Here is a 14,329-nt window from a genome sequence, read left to right as displayed (position 1 = left end):
TTCTGGGGTCAGACCTCGTAGGCCATGAGGAGCAGCCCAGGGCCCCAAAACAGCCCATTCTGCACGTGGTATCTGTGTTTTCTCTGTAAAGCACATGCACCAGCTGCAAGGACACCGGGAAGGCTCGGGGACCTCCCTTGAGCGGCTGCTTTGCAGTCCTTTGCACACCCCATTGACAGTTACTTCTGTCTCTTCTCAGCAGCTTTCTGATACACTGCTGCAGACCCTGAAACTATTTTGGACTTGGCAGGCCACATCCTCGGTCTCTCTTCACAGATGGGAGCAGGCTCAAGGGAACGCCATCAATAAATAATTCCCGAGGCCTGGAAGTGTCCTCCTCTCCACATGATGTGACTGTGAAGTTGATTTTCAACTCTTCCCAGAGGAGCTCTGGGATGGTCTTCCTAAGCTTCTGGGTAGGTGCCTGTCATCACCAAGGTCTAAAAATGGGCCCCTGGGGTGTCTTAGAGTCTGCCATCAACTCTCAGAATTCTTGGATTCTATTCTTACCCCACAGGCCAAAGAGATTACCAGCTAGTCTCATGGGTGAGACATTCATGAGCCAGTCAATTTCTATAGCTCGGAAGGTTCACTTACATTGACCAAGGAGGTATTTCCGTCTTTCCACTGGGAGTCTTGGGTATCACGGGATTAAGTCCTAAGAACCATTTTAAGTTAAAATGGGCTAGGTCGGCTGGGTGCGGTGGCTCAAGCCTGTAATCCCAGCACTTTGGGAGGCCGAGGCGGGTGGATCATGAAGTCGAGAGATCGAGACCATCCTGGTCAACATGGTGAAACCCCGTCTCTACTAAAAATACAACAAATTAGCTGGGCATGGTGGCGCGTGCCTGTAATCCCAGCTACTCGGGAGGCTGAGGCAGGAGAACTGCCTGAACCCAGGAGGTGGAGGTTGCGGTGAGCCGAGATCACACCATTGCACTCCAGCCTGGGTAACAAGAGTGAAACTCTATCTCAAAAAAAAAAAAAATGGGCTAGGTCTCCAAAACATAAGTTCTGTCATGATCCCTCAGAAGCCCTTGAACTGAGACAGCAACATGGGATAATGGGAAGAGCTAAGGCTTTGGGGTCCAGTCAGCCACTTAATAGCCTTGTAACCTGTAACCTGGATCATGAGTCTTAACTTCTCTAATCCTCAGTCTTCTTTACAAAATAAAAATGATACAAAGAAAGGCATGTAGTGCTCTTATCATACTGTGGGGTACACAGTTGGCACTAAATAAATGCTAGGATATGAAGATGATGCTGTTGATGATGGTAACACTCCAACACCATGCGTCCTATAGCTTACTCTGTCCTTTCCCATATGTGTGTTAATTTTGTTCTTGTGCTATAATTCTTACACCCGAAAAGTCACCCTTTTAAAGTATACGATTCAGTGATGTTTAGTATATTCACAAAGTTGCACAGCTATCGGCACTGTTCAATTCTAGAACATCTTTGTCAGCCCCGAAAGAAACTCTATCCCTATTAGCAGTTACTCCCCATTCTCCCCTCCCTGCGGCTCCTGGCACCCACCAATCTGCTTTCCATCTCTACGGATTTGCCTGTTCTGGACATTTCTTATCAATGGGATCATACAATATGTGGCCTTTTGTGTCTGGATTTTTCCCCTTAGCAAAATGTTTTCAAGGTTCACCCATGCTACAGCATGAATCACTGCTTCATTCCTTTTCATTGCCAGGTAATACTCTATCGTATGGATATACCGCATTTTCTTACCCATTCATCAACTCATGGATATTTGGGTTGTCTCCACCTTTTAGCTCTCATTATTTTATTCAGTCCTCACAACCTTCCCTGTAGGAGGACAGAGCAAGCATCATCTTTTCTATCAGAGAGATGGGAACCAAGGCTCAGGGAGGTGAAGTGACCTCCCTAGGTAAGTTTGCTTAGCTGGCTAGACACAGATTAGGCATCCTAACCTCAAGCTTAGTAACTCCAGGTGAGACGAGAAGGACCGGACATTTTGCATGTAGAGGGAATCCAACAGAATATTACCGATCATTTCAGCTTGGCCTTGCAGGCAGGGGAAGGAGTGTCATTAAAGATCATCCTGCTTGGTAATCCCAGCAGGAGTCAACAGCTGTTTCAAAGTGGATCAATGCCAGCATCCGAGGAGGGAAAACAGCTCGTTCAAACTAAAACACCCAGGAACAACCAAATCTCATCCCTGGGGCTTTTCCTGAGGATTCTTAAGATGCAGGTGCTGGCCACTCTCCCCAGTCATTCCCAATACACCCAGTCAGCATCTCCTTCATCTCTCCTATAATACGGCTTCCCTTTTCAGATCTCCTGTGCTCAGACCTGGAGGGAGCCAACCACACTCAGCGTGTAGAACAGGGTCAAAGGGAAAGCCAGCACCACTCAGAGCATAAGAAATGAAACTAACCCACCAGCCAAGAGGGGACCCTCTATTCTGTGAAATACAGGGCCAGAAGGTTCTCTTAGAGCAGCCTTGGCTATTCCCACAAAGTCCCCATTGCTCAACCAATGAGCAAACAATTATTGAGCATGTACTTTTTTGCTTTTTTTGAGACAGAGTCTTGCTCTTTCGCCAGGCTGGAGCGCAGTGGCGCAATCTTGGCTCACTACAACCTCTACCTCCCAGGTTCAAGCGATTCTTCTGCCTCAGCCTCCTGAGTAGCTGGGACTACAGGTGACCACCACCTCGCCCAGCTAATTTTTATATTTTTAGTAGAGACAGTGTTTCACCATGTTGGCCAGGATCGTCTTGATCTCTTGTCCTCGTGATCTGCCTGCCTCGGCCTCCCAGAGTGCTGGGATTATGAGCACATACTTGTATTTAACATCCGTTCCCCAGGATATTCACTGTGCACCTGCAGGGTATCAGGCATGGAAGTACTAGAAGAAGATGTTAGAAGAAGACCGAGTCCAGCTTGGAAATGTAAATTCTAATGATGGAGGTGGGGAATAGGCATGCCAAAATTAAAAAAAAAAAAAAAAGAGAGGGAGAAAAAACAGAACATAATAAAGAAATAAGATGATAGATTGGGGTGGGGAGAGGTGGGGTGGGAGTATCTGCCTGCCCTCCTTGACTGGATGCCACACACTGGTCCAGGCACTGAGGATATACACATAAAAGACACAGGAGCATCTTCCAAGTGGAAGAACAAACATTGCAAAAAAGAACAGCAAAAGTAAGAGGGAGCGATTTCCAAAGAGGACACCCCCAAGTGCCCTGGGGTCCATTTCCTACCAGATGTCTGAGGGTTGCCCTGCGGGGCCCTCCCCTGATGCTGAGTATTCCAGATGCACTCTGAGAACCTGACTTCAAGTTCAACAGAGTCAGTTCAACCTAATCCTACTTCAAGTTCAACGTCAGGTCAACCCAATCATGATGACCTCCTGGTGTGAAGGCGGTGGGGCCTGCAGCCTACGGCCCTTGCTCCAGGCAGCCCAGGACATCCTTGGCAAGAGAAACAAATCGGCTGCCCCAATGTGCCACGCAAAAACAGTGCAGTCACGTCCAAAGAAGTATCACCACGAGACTGACCTCAATGCTAACCCAGGGTGCCTTGGAGTGGGAAAATGTGGGGGCCTTGAAGATAAAACTGTCCTGACCAAACTGGGCAACATAGCAAGACCATGTCCCTACAAAAATTAAAAAAAAAAAAAAAAAAGCTGGGTGTAGTGGTGTGTGTCTGCAGTCCCAGCTACTCAGGAGGCTGAGGAGGAAAGACGGTTTTAACCCAGGAGTTCGCAGCTGCAGTGAGCTATGATTGCACCACTACACTTCAGCTTGGGCAACAGACTGACCCTGTTTTTTTTAAAAAAAAGAGGCTGGGCACAGTGGCTCACGCCTGTAATTCCAGCACTTTGGGAGGCCGAGGTGGGTGGATCACGACGTCATGAGATTGAGACCATCCCGGTCAACATGGTGAAACCCCATCTCTACTAAAAATACAAAAAATTAGCTGGGCATGGTGGCACATGCCTGTAATCCCAGCTACTCAGGAGGCTGAGACAGGAGAATTGCCTGAACCCAGGAGGCAGAGGTTGCAGTGCGCCGAGATTGCGCCATTGCACTCCAGCCTGGGTGACAAGAGCGAAACTCTGTCTAAAAAAAAAAAAAATTAAAAAAAAGAAAGAAAAGAAGATAAAATTGCACTGGGCACATCTGGAGATAGAATGATTCCCAGTTAATTTTGCTTTTAAACGGAATCTCTGTCCACTTTTAGCTACAGGGTCCACTTACACTGCCAAAGAAACATCAATAGTCACCTCCCAGAGTGGGCCAGGAACCAGTGGTCAAGACGCTTGGCTTTAGTCCTTTGCTCAAGCTTAGAAGTGTCTAACTCACCCTGGTGAGTGGCAAAGTCTCGGGTTGCATGAATAAAAGCTACCTGGGGAAGGCAGCATGTATCCCTGAAGAAGGTGGAGAGTATTACAGGAGAGGTGTGTGAGTCACTAAGCACTCCTCTGCCACGTAGAAAGTGTCCCTTCCTTCCAGGAGCCCAGGGTGACCTCTGCTTTCAGCAACGAGTCCACTAAGCTGATCAAATTCATAACACAACTGGTTCCTTGTTCTTTTGGTAACCACAGCTGCATTTAAGAGAGAATGCCTCTCACAACTTTGCAGGAAAGATCTTCTTGGCATTAAACAGGGCTCACTTTCAGTTCTGCTGCTCACTTTCAATGCCTCCTAATTTAGATACAAAAAAAAAAAAAAAAAAAAAAGATATGCTGCAGAAGACAGAAGATCAGAGTCAGAAATAAAGGACTAGAAATATGAATAAGAAAATTCTAGGCTCAGCTCTGCCAGCGGCCATCTGTTCACCTTTGAGCAAGTTTCTCTACTTCTCTTCCAAGTCTCCCTTTCCCCATGCTTAAGATGAGGAGGTTGCATTAGATCTACAGGTTCCTGAACTTCAACGTGGACACAAATAACCTGAGAAGCTTGTTAAAACTCACATCCCTGGGCATCACTGCAGAGTGACTCAGCAACTTTGCTTCTAACCAAGGTCCAGTGGTGAATCTGATACAGGAGGACTAAGGAATTTGAGGAGCCCTGGACCGAATGACCCACAAGGCCTTCTTTGAGATTCTGAATATCAAAGGTTTTAAGACTCCTTAGCCTGGGAAGGGAAAGCACAAAGAGGGGATGGGAAGGGGTTGACTGGCACCAAGAATCCAGGAAAGACTGTGATGAATAAGTTGAACTACGTCAATTCCTGGTAAGTTTCTGCCAAAGTCACTCAGGCATCTCCATGTCTCTGTTTCCACAGCCTGCATCCTTGAGGCAGCACAATGGATCCAACAGCAGCTGATGGATCCAACAATGCTCCAGCTGCTTTTACCGTGAAATGTGGGCGCTGGCCCTGATGATCTGGAAGGATGCTTCCTCCCTGATGTTCTGAATTTCAGGCATTCTTCAAACCGCCTTCACATCATGTATGCCCCTCTTCAGGCCATCACTTGTTCCCATTTCAAAACAATCAAATCACCACGAGCCCACAGCTGTTGCTTCCAAGAAGGAAACAAAGGCTCAGTGCAACGGGCCACTTTGAAATCATCACCTGGGTGTCCAAGGGGCTTTGCTGTGGGTAGTAGGTAAAGTTATGCATCCATCCAGGACCAGCCCTGGTCAGTTCCTTGCAGAATCCACCTTCAGTCAAGGACTGGAAGGGGGGGCTGGTAAAATCTCAGTGCAGCTGAGCCTGTGATGGGACATAGGGACAGCAGCCATCTTTTGAAGGGTCTCCATCTTTTGCTGTCCCATAACCTCCAGCTCACTGTGATATAACGTACCAAGATAAGGCCTTCCTAGGCTATGAGGCATCTCTCATTCTTTGGGCTACACTGATCTTTGAACACCATTTTTGTTTCAGGAGTTCCCCAGCAAGCCTACATCTTTCCAAATTAAAAGTCAGAAACGTTCCCAGCCTCCTTTGCACGTGGCCTGGGATCCGACGATCAGGCTGTGCCTCAGCCAGACTCTGAGGCAGAAGCTTGTGGCTGGGAGAAGAGGGCATCAGGCACATCTTCGAGGAGGCTATGGCAGCCCTATCCTGTGCCCAGAAACAGCAGTGACAGCAGCTTAGAGGTGGCACTTGGTGCAAGGCATCACGGCTACCTGACGTCTGATTCCACTCATTAGAAAGTGGTTTTGGTTTCTGTGCTCTGCTGTGGCAGTGCTGGTATCTCCGCAAAGCAATTCTGCAGGAGGGTCTGGGCATTGTTCCTGCTGTGGAGCTGCCCTGAATCTGGTTCTCTGACCTTCTGGATTCTGTGAGCCTCCCCGACAGCCTTTAATAAATTCTGTGTCTGCAATTCCTACACCCACACCTAAGTGCCTGGATACAGACAGGTGATGTGCTGGACACAGCGAGAGGAGAGAGCTGATTCTTTGGGCGGGATCTGAAACAGCTGAGCTTTCAGTGATTCTCGGCCATGACAGCTTTTCGAGAAAGAGCCAGAATGTTAAGGAATTGACCTGTCGAAAGGGAGGGCTCCGGCCACACCATGTTCAAAAGCTCCTCCTTCTCCTGATGCAACAAAAGCCGGTCCACATGAAAACCCAGAGGTGAATGCTGGGCAGAGGACCCTGCCGACAAGGCTTGACTTTCCCTTTTCTCCTTTTTAATCTACTAGTCAAATTGGAGGAAAGAAACCAAAGTAAGTGAACCATGAAGTGGAGCACGGGTGGGCTTTTGTTTTGTAACCAGCCGGGGGAATGCAAATGAACTCAGACATCCTCCTCTCATTGCGGTCTTGACCTCTTCTAGGTCACCCACATTAGACAGATTCTGCCAGCTTGGGCTTCATAAACAGCCCGGTGGGGACGACATGTCTCCCAAAAGAGAAAAAAGACAAAATTCTGAGGCAAGGATGTTCATTTCTAGGCCGTGCAGCAGCTCTAAAGCAATGAATGAAAGGCCAGCAATAATTAGAAAGTGTTTTTGTAATATTCTCTTTTCTGAAGAGAGCGCAAAGGTGCCTCAGAGGCTTGCGCTAATGGGAAATGGGATGTACTCAAAAGAGCCACTTTGAATCCACACTCCACGGCTCACTCTCTGGCAACTACAGACACACAAATTAAGGGTCTGATTTTTCAATTTTCAAAAAATACAGGGCAAGGACTTTCTGGATGGAAATGAGGTTAAAAAAGAAAAGGAAAGAAAAGTAGTGAATTGAAAAGAGATATAAACATTTATTTTCATTTTTACTTTTCTCTGTGATATACAGAGATTCCTTTCCTGGCATCATAAAATTCGGATGTTTCAAACAGTCCTTAAAAACAACAACAACAAAAAAGGAGGCCAGGCACGTCGGCGCACGCCTGTAATCCCAGCACTTTGGGAGGCTGAGGCGGGCAGATCAAGAGGTCAGGAGTGCGAGATCAGCCTGACCAACATGGTGAAACCCCGTCTCTACCAAAAATACAAAAATTAGCCAGGCGTGGTGGCACGTGCCTGTAGTCCCAGCTACTTGGGAGTCTGAGGCAGGAGAATCGCTTGAACCCAGAGGTGGAGGTTGCAGTGAGCCGAGATTGTGCCACTGAACTCCAGCCTGGGTGACAGAGTCAGACTCTGTCTCACAAAACAAAACAAAACAAAACGGATGGGCCCTTTGCCATGGGGTGGGGGGGCGGGAATTCTACTGCCTTTCTCTAAATATCTGAAAGGTAATACATAAGTAGTGAGCCTGTCTCATAGCCTTGACCAAGAACAGATCAAGAGTTTGTGCCTAGGGAGCCGATAAAAAGCAAGTCTTTAACATGTTTTATGAATGAGGGAGTGAAAGAATAATGACAAATAATTTCGCCATCTCCCTAGTATGTGACCCAGCATCAGCCTCCTTTGTGTTCTCAAAGACTGTGCCATTCACTCATTCATTTACTATTTACTGAGCACCTAATACATGCCAGGCGCTGTTCTTGGTATAGCAGATACCAAAATGAACAAACCAGATGTTCCAACGCTTCTGAAGTTTGCATTCTAGCACAGGAAATGCTATAAGTAAGACATAATTTAAGTGTATATTAGAAAGCAGCACATGCTATGGAGAAGGGAGACCCTAGATGAAATCAAATATAGGACAAGAGCCCTGAGTTAAGTACCCCCTCCTCCAGGAAGCCTTCACTGACCACCCTGGCTCATCATCTGTGATTAGGCAGCTCGTCAATACCTTTGTCTACCACAGGACTTCTCGCCCTCAGCACTACTGCAGTTCTGGGGTTGAATCATTTGTTTTTCCTGTGCACTGGGGAATGTCTGACATTATCTATGGCCTCTACCCACCAGATGCCAGTAGAATTTTCCCCACCCTCCAACTGCGATAACTAAATATGTTTTCAGACATTGTCAAATGTCCCTCAGAAGGTAAGTCACTGTCACCCCTTGTCGAGAAACACTGAACTATTCCTTGGTATTCAAAGTGTGGCGCTCGGACCAGCTGCACAGGCATCACCGGAGAACTGCAGAAATGCAGTATCTCAGGCCCTGAACCCAGACCTACTGAATCAGCATCTGTGTTTTAACAGGAGATTCAAATGCACATGCACTGGTCCACACCACTTATTTGACTCTTAAGAGCAATGATTCTCAAACTCTTAGTATGAGTCTGGATCACCTGGAGGGCCTGTCAAAAGTAGGAATGCCCAGGCCCTTCCCCAGATCTACTAAATCAGAATCAGGGGGGATGAGGTCATGGTATCCCGGGTTTCGCCTGCTTTCCAGGTAACTCTGATGCTTACTAGCATTTGAGAATCACCGCTGTAGACCAGTGCTTCTCAAAGTGTGGCCACTGGAGCAGCGGCAGCAGCAGCATACCTGGGTGCCTGTTAGGAACATGCAGGAGCAGGCCCCACCTCAGACCTACTGAAGCAGAATGAAGAAGCAGAAGCGGGAGGGTGGGACCCAGCAATCTGTTTTTAACAAGGCTTCAGGTGCCTCTGAGGCTCGCTCAGGCTTGAATACCTCTGCTTTTGACTAGGAGGACAGAAACACCAACGCCCTGAGCAGCTGGGCTTGCACCTCCGGGGCTGGTAAAGATGAAATATCTTGTGGGGAGAGAAACTTATAGTATACTCGGGAGTCTATGTTTTTGCCTAAAAGTAGGAAAGGAAAGGAAAGAGAAGGAAAAAGGGAAGGAAAAGGGAAAGGAGAAAGGGAAGGAAAAGGGAAGGAAAAAGGGAAGAGAAGGGAAGGGAGGAAGGAGGGAAAGAAAGAAAGAAAACTCACTGGCCAAATAAAATACCTGTATAGACCAGATCAGCTGGTGGCCACGAGTTTGCCATCATACAAGAGCTGCCATCTTACGTGGCTATTCTCTTTTTAAGATACCTGGATGACTCCTCAAGTCAATGGTAATCTTGAGGACAGAGTTGTACTTTTTGGTAGCCTCTGACAGATTGCTGGTGCCTAGAAAAAGTTGGTCAGTTGTTCATTAATTCCCACTGCACTGAACTATTTTAAAACATACATAGAAAGGGTGATTTCAGCTGGGAAAGGTTTAATGTTACACACCAGGCACATAGGGCCTCGGTTTTATGATTTGTTGTGTGTTTGTTTGTTTCTTAGAGATAGGTTCTTACTTTGTCACCCAGGCTGGAATGCAATGATGCAATCCTGGCTCACGGCAGCCTCAAACTCTTGGGCTCAAGCGATCCTCCCGCCCCAGCCTCCTGAGTAGCTGGGACTACAGGTGCACACCACTGTACCTGGCTAATTTTTAAACATTTTTTTTGTGTAGAGACGAGGTCTTGTTATGTTGCTCAGGCTGGTCTTGAACTCCTGGCCTCAAGCAATCCTCCCACCTCAGCCTCCCAAAGCCCAGGGATTAGAGGTGCAAGCCACGTGTCCAGCTCATGGTTCTATTATCTGAAAATCAAAAGGGTTGAAGTAGAGCAGGGTTTTTCAGCCTTGGCACTGTGGACATTTGGGGTCAGACAGTTCCTTGTTGTGGGGAGACTGTCTTGTGCATTGTGGGATGTATGGCAGCCTCCCCTGACCTTTACCTACTGGCTCCTAATAGCACCCCAGAGAGCTCAGCCAGCCCCGTTAAGGGAGTTGTACCTTTTCAGCAGACTAGAGACACAAATAAAATCCATCCTCCCACATAAGAGAGCGAGAGCTTCCCAAGTTGGGGTGGAGATGCATGGTGGCCACAGCCTAGGCCAACTCCTAGCCTTCAGTAAAGGTCCTGCTCTGTCTCTTCAGCTTCTCATCATTTCCAAGCAATAGAAGAAACACCTTGATAACAACGGGTTAAAAGATGTTTACGAACAGCATACATCTTTGAAAATTCCCCTTTGTCCAAGGCGGTGATAAATATTCTCTGTCTGAGAGGGTCTCGGGGTCTCTGCGTGGTTTCTATTCTAGGTACTGCTCTGGAAGAAGAGAATTCCAAACATAAACTCCTTTACAATGTATAACAGATTGCAGTCACAAAGTGCTGTCAAGCTGTGTGAGCTGCAACCAGCTTCATGCTATTAGCATGCACCTATTCTATTATTTTATTTTTTCAAAAATAGGAACTCTCAGACGCACGTCGCAGAAGGGGAGATGACGTTTACAGTCTGAATTCCTGCGACAAACTATCACCTTACAGAGCCCTGGGGAGCAGCTGCTGACAGATTTTTAAAGCAGCATCAGCAACCTAGCAGGGAAGGGAGGAGGTAACACCTCCTGCTTTACAGAGAAGAGAGAGGAAGTGGGGAGGGACAGGTGGGGAAGGAGGAGGAGAAACAGAAAGAAGCGAGTCGGCTCTTTCCACAGGTAGGCTCTGGGAGAGGGACCAAATCCACCCTTTTTCAAGTCCACTGGCTAATCCTGAGAAAGAACTCAGCACTTGGGTGAGGAGACCTTCTGAAGTCGCCTTGTGCCTTTAGACCTCAGCTTCCTCATCTGAGATATGGACCCAAATTCCTTCTCCTGCCATTCTCATGGGACTGGAAAGCTAGGACAAAGGGCAGCTATGAACTGCTGATGGACTTACCCAGGGGCGTTCATTTCAATAAACTTTTGAAGCAGAATAGGTTCCCACAGACCAGGCCAGAGGGAACAGGGCCTACATGAAAAGTTTTTATTCAAGGGCCTTCTATTTGCAAGAAAGGAAATTACATATAAAGTTCCCAGGTTTCCTGGAGACTTTTTTTTTTTTTTTTTTTTTGAGATGGAGTTTTGCTCTTGTTGCCCAGGCTGGAGTGCAATGGCGTGATTATCTCAGCTCACTGCAACCTCCACCTCTCGGGTTCAAGCTATTCTCCTGTCTTAGCCTGCCGAGTAGCTGAGATTACACTCGCATGCCACTGCGCCCTGCTAACTTTTGTATTTTTACTAGAGACAAGGTTTCCTCATATTGGTCAAGCTGGTCTTGAACTCCTGACTTCAGGGGACTCCACCGGCCTTGGCCTCCCAAAGTGCTGGGATTACATGCGTGAGCTACTGCGCCTGGCTCTTGGAGACTTTCATTTCCCTTCTTGTTAATGGAGGAAGAATTTATTTGGAGGCATAGCAGAGTCTCTTTGGGGCCATGAAATTGCAGCATTTAAAAGCAACATCAGAATTGTTGCTTTTGTGTTTTTTTCCCTAGTAATCTTCCTATCTGAGCAACGGTCACATCAGTGTTTATTCCAGCACCTGGAGCTTAAAGGATTTTGATTTTCAAAAGGAAGATGAAGAAGATGGATTTGAGGTGTTAAGTATGCAGAATCTGGGTTTTGTTCTGGTTTGGTTTCAAGGAGCAATTCGATCACTTGTAGTTGTATAGAATGGCATCTAATCTGAAAATGAAATTATTTTCATTCTGTTTTTTTTTTTGAGAACTCATCTACATAAAAGAGGGTAAGCTGGATTGCAGCCGGCAGTTATCCAGGTCAACTTCAGGATACTGTGTTTTGAAAATTTCCAGTGGGAATCCTTCCAGACAGGAGGTATCCTCGTTCCCACGGGGATGCCCCTTCCATCTTCTCTGTTTGTTCCAGAATAATTACAACCTGAAAAGAAATCTGCCTGGGGTTAAAGTCAGATGTTTGGTTCAGATAAAACCCAGCCAGCCTGACTGGCAAATCACAATTTATTCAGCATTCCCGTGACTCTGATTAATTCATACCCTCACATGCACAACGAGACGAACATGGTTCAGAGAACGGCACAGTCCTCCAGTGTTCTTGCTAAAGAAACAATTTTCTCAACTTCTGTGCACTCAAGAAATTGGAGGCAAACTGATCCTTGGCTGAATGGGAACCCAATGCATATTCATCATCTAGTCCCCTCATCAACGTGATATGAACCCTTCAAGGAGAGCTGAAAACCATGTGCCCTAAGGATGCAGACGGATTCTGTTCTAGTTTCACGGACAGCAAGGGTTCCTTACGCTTCGCTTTCCTCATCAGTCCTGTGAGTATCCCAGCTGGCAGATGCAGTAAATAGCCAGAGTGTGTGAAATGGTGTCCCACAAAACTCACGTCCATCTGGAATCTCAGAATGGAAACCTTATTTGAAAAAGGGTCTTTGCAGATGAGATTAGTTAGGAATTTTGAGATGACACCTTCCTGGATTTAGGGTGGGCCTTAAATTCAATGGCTGGTGCTCTTGTAAGAGGGGAGGACTCAGATACATGGAGAAGGGCCTGTGAAAAGGAGAAGGGGCCTGGAGTGACGCAGCTGCAAGCCAAGGGATGTCTGGGGCCACCAGAAGCCGGAAGAGGCAAGGACGAACCCTTCCCCCAGAGCTTCGGAGGATGTGGATCTTCGCTGACACCAGCTCTTGTACTCCCAGCTTTCTCAACAGAGACAGTAACGGGCTGTTGCCTTAAGTGACTCAGTTTGTAGGAATTTGTTCTGGCAGCCACAGGAAATGAGTATTTTAATTGCATGCAATTCCCCAAATTCCGAATCCCTAGGTTTTCCTCCCTGAAAACCTGTCCCTTCTTTTTAATCCAATTAATACCTTCTTTATTACAGAAAAACAAATGCAAGTCCTATTCATATAAACCTACATTACAAAGTCCACGGAAAAGGGGCAAGGAGAAGAAAATAAAACCCTCTACAAATCCTGCTGATACTGTCTCACCCAACAAGACATGATGCTTCGCCTCATATTCAATCACTTACATAATAACCACAAATGAGGTCTTCTCTGGTAGATACAGGAATCCTCTCTGAGACAGCTGGGAAAGGGGGCCAGCAGTTGGGGAAGGACGCTCTATTCTTTCGGCATACCCTCTCAGTTATTATAGATACTGCTGTGCTGTTAATAAAAAATATATACTTCTCTGTAAAGCATTTTTTTTTTTTAATTCCAAGGATGTGATGGCTGAAGTCTCAGCTTCAGTTACCTCCCAAGACATGGTTATCCATCTCTGACCTTTCTCTGTGTTATCTTCTTTTTGAGCAAACTTTTCCTTCTTGTAGCCCCCAAAGTGCCAAAGGAAAAACAGCACCCTTCGACACTGATGGTGAACTTCAGCCTTCAATAGGGAGGGGCTGACTTTTCCCCAAACTAGGCAGCTCCGCGCTTTCACAGAACAACTAGGCTAAGGAGGGCTGTGATGGTGATGGTGAGGGTTCAGGTTGGACGATGGGCCAAGTCCGTGCTCTCTGGGCTTCCTCGAGCTGAATCGTTAGGAGGTAAGGATGGTTATCACCTCCACTTTTCATATAAGGGAAATGGATACACTGACAGGTTCTGACCCTAATTTCAGGCCTGGAGTTGGCCTACAGAACCTGTGCCCTCAATCACGTCACCATTCTGCCTCCCCACCCCCACCCCAGCCTCTAACACGCACCTGAAGGTTGACTCTGGTGACATCAGGCTTCTTGACAGCAATTATAAATGTGGAGCCCTTAAATAATTTATTTTGATGGGGATTGAAACCATGGCATGACTTAATCATCAATCACTCTCTCAGCAGAGTCGATAAATGTCATTCCTTTGATGCCAAACTAGTCCATGGGATGAAAAGGTTGCACAGCAAACAGTGATAACACATTTTCAGTGCAACAGCCATAATAAAAAAAAAGGCAGCCACTGGACGTATTTAAAGATTGCTAGAAGAGGGCAGAGAGGTCTGCTCAGCACCCGCAGGTCTCCTGTTCGTTTGAATACCCGGTTGTCCACAGGAACCGGCTGGATGCTGGCGGTGTGATGCAAGATGAGGCTGGTCACAGGTACCTATGTAGAAAAGACCATCTTTGTTGGGGCGGGAGAAGAAAGAGGGGCACATGGGCAGCTCCAAATGTAAAGATACAAAACCAGCCCCTGCCTGGACTGAAGGACCGTTTGTGCTGTTGATTCTCAAACACTGCGTTGGTTGCAATAGAACCAGTGGAGAAGAAAATAGA

General features: G+C 46.8%; 1 protein-coding gene and 1 long non-coding RNA gene across 4 annotated transcripts in view; one reads left to right on the top strand and one right to left on the bottom strand.

The window, feature by feature from the left end:
• KAZN (kazrin, periplakin interacting protein) overlaps window positions 1–14,329 on the bottom strand; it is a 1,282,700-nt gene that overhangs the window by 445,451 nt on the left and 822,920 nt on the right. The gene's annotated exons all lie outside the window — the stretch shown is intronic.
• On the top strand, window positions 7,961–13,267 carry LOC144576933 (uncharacterized). The gene is made up of 2 exons (XR_013519801.1): window positions 7,961–12,383; window positions 12,950–13,267. It is a non-coding gene; the product is annotated as an uncharacterized LOC144576933 (long non-coding RNA).

Source organism: Callithrix jacchus, chromosome 7 (genome assembly GCF_049354715.1).
Source record: "Callithrix jacchus isolate 240 chromosome 7, calJac240_pri, whole genome shotgun sequence".
Taxonomy (NCBI): domain Eukaryota; kingdom Metazoa; phylum Chordata; class Mammalia; order Primates; family Cebidae; genus Callithrix; species Callithrix jacchus.
The sequence above is the reverse complement of the archived record's forward strand: the minus strand, read 5'-3'. Positions and strand labels throughout refer to the sequence as shown.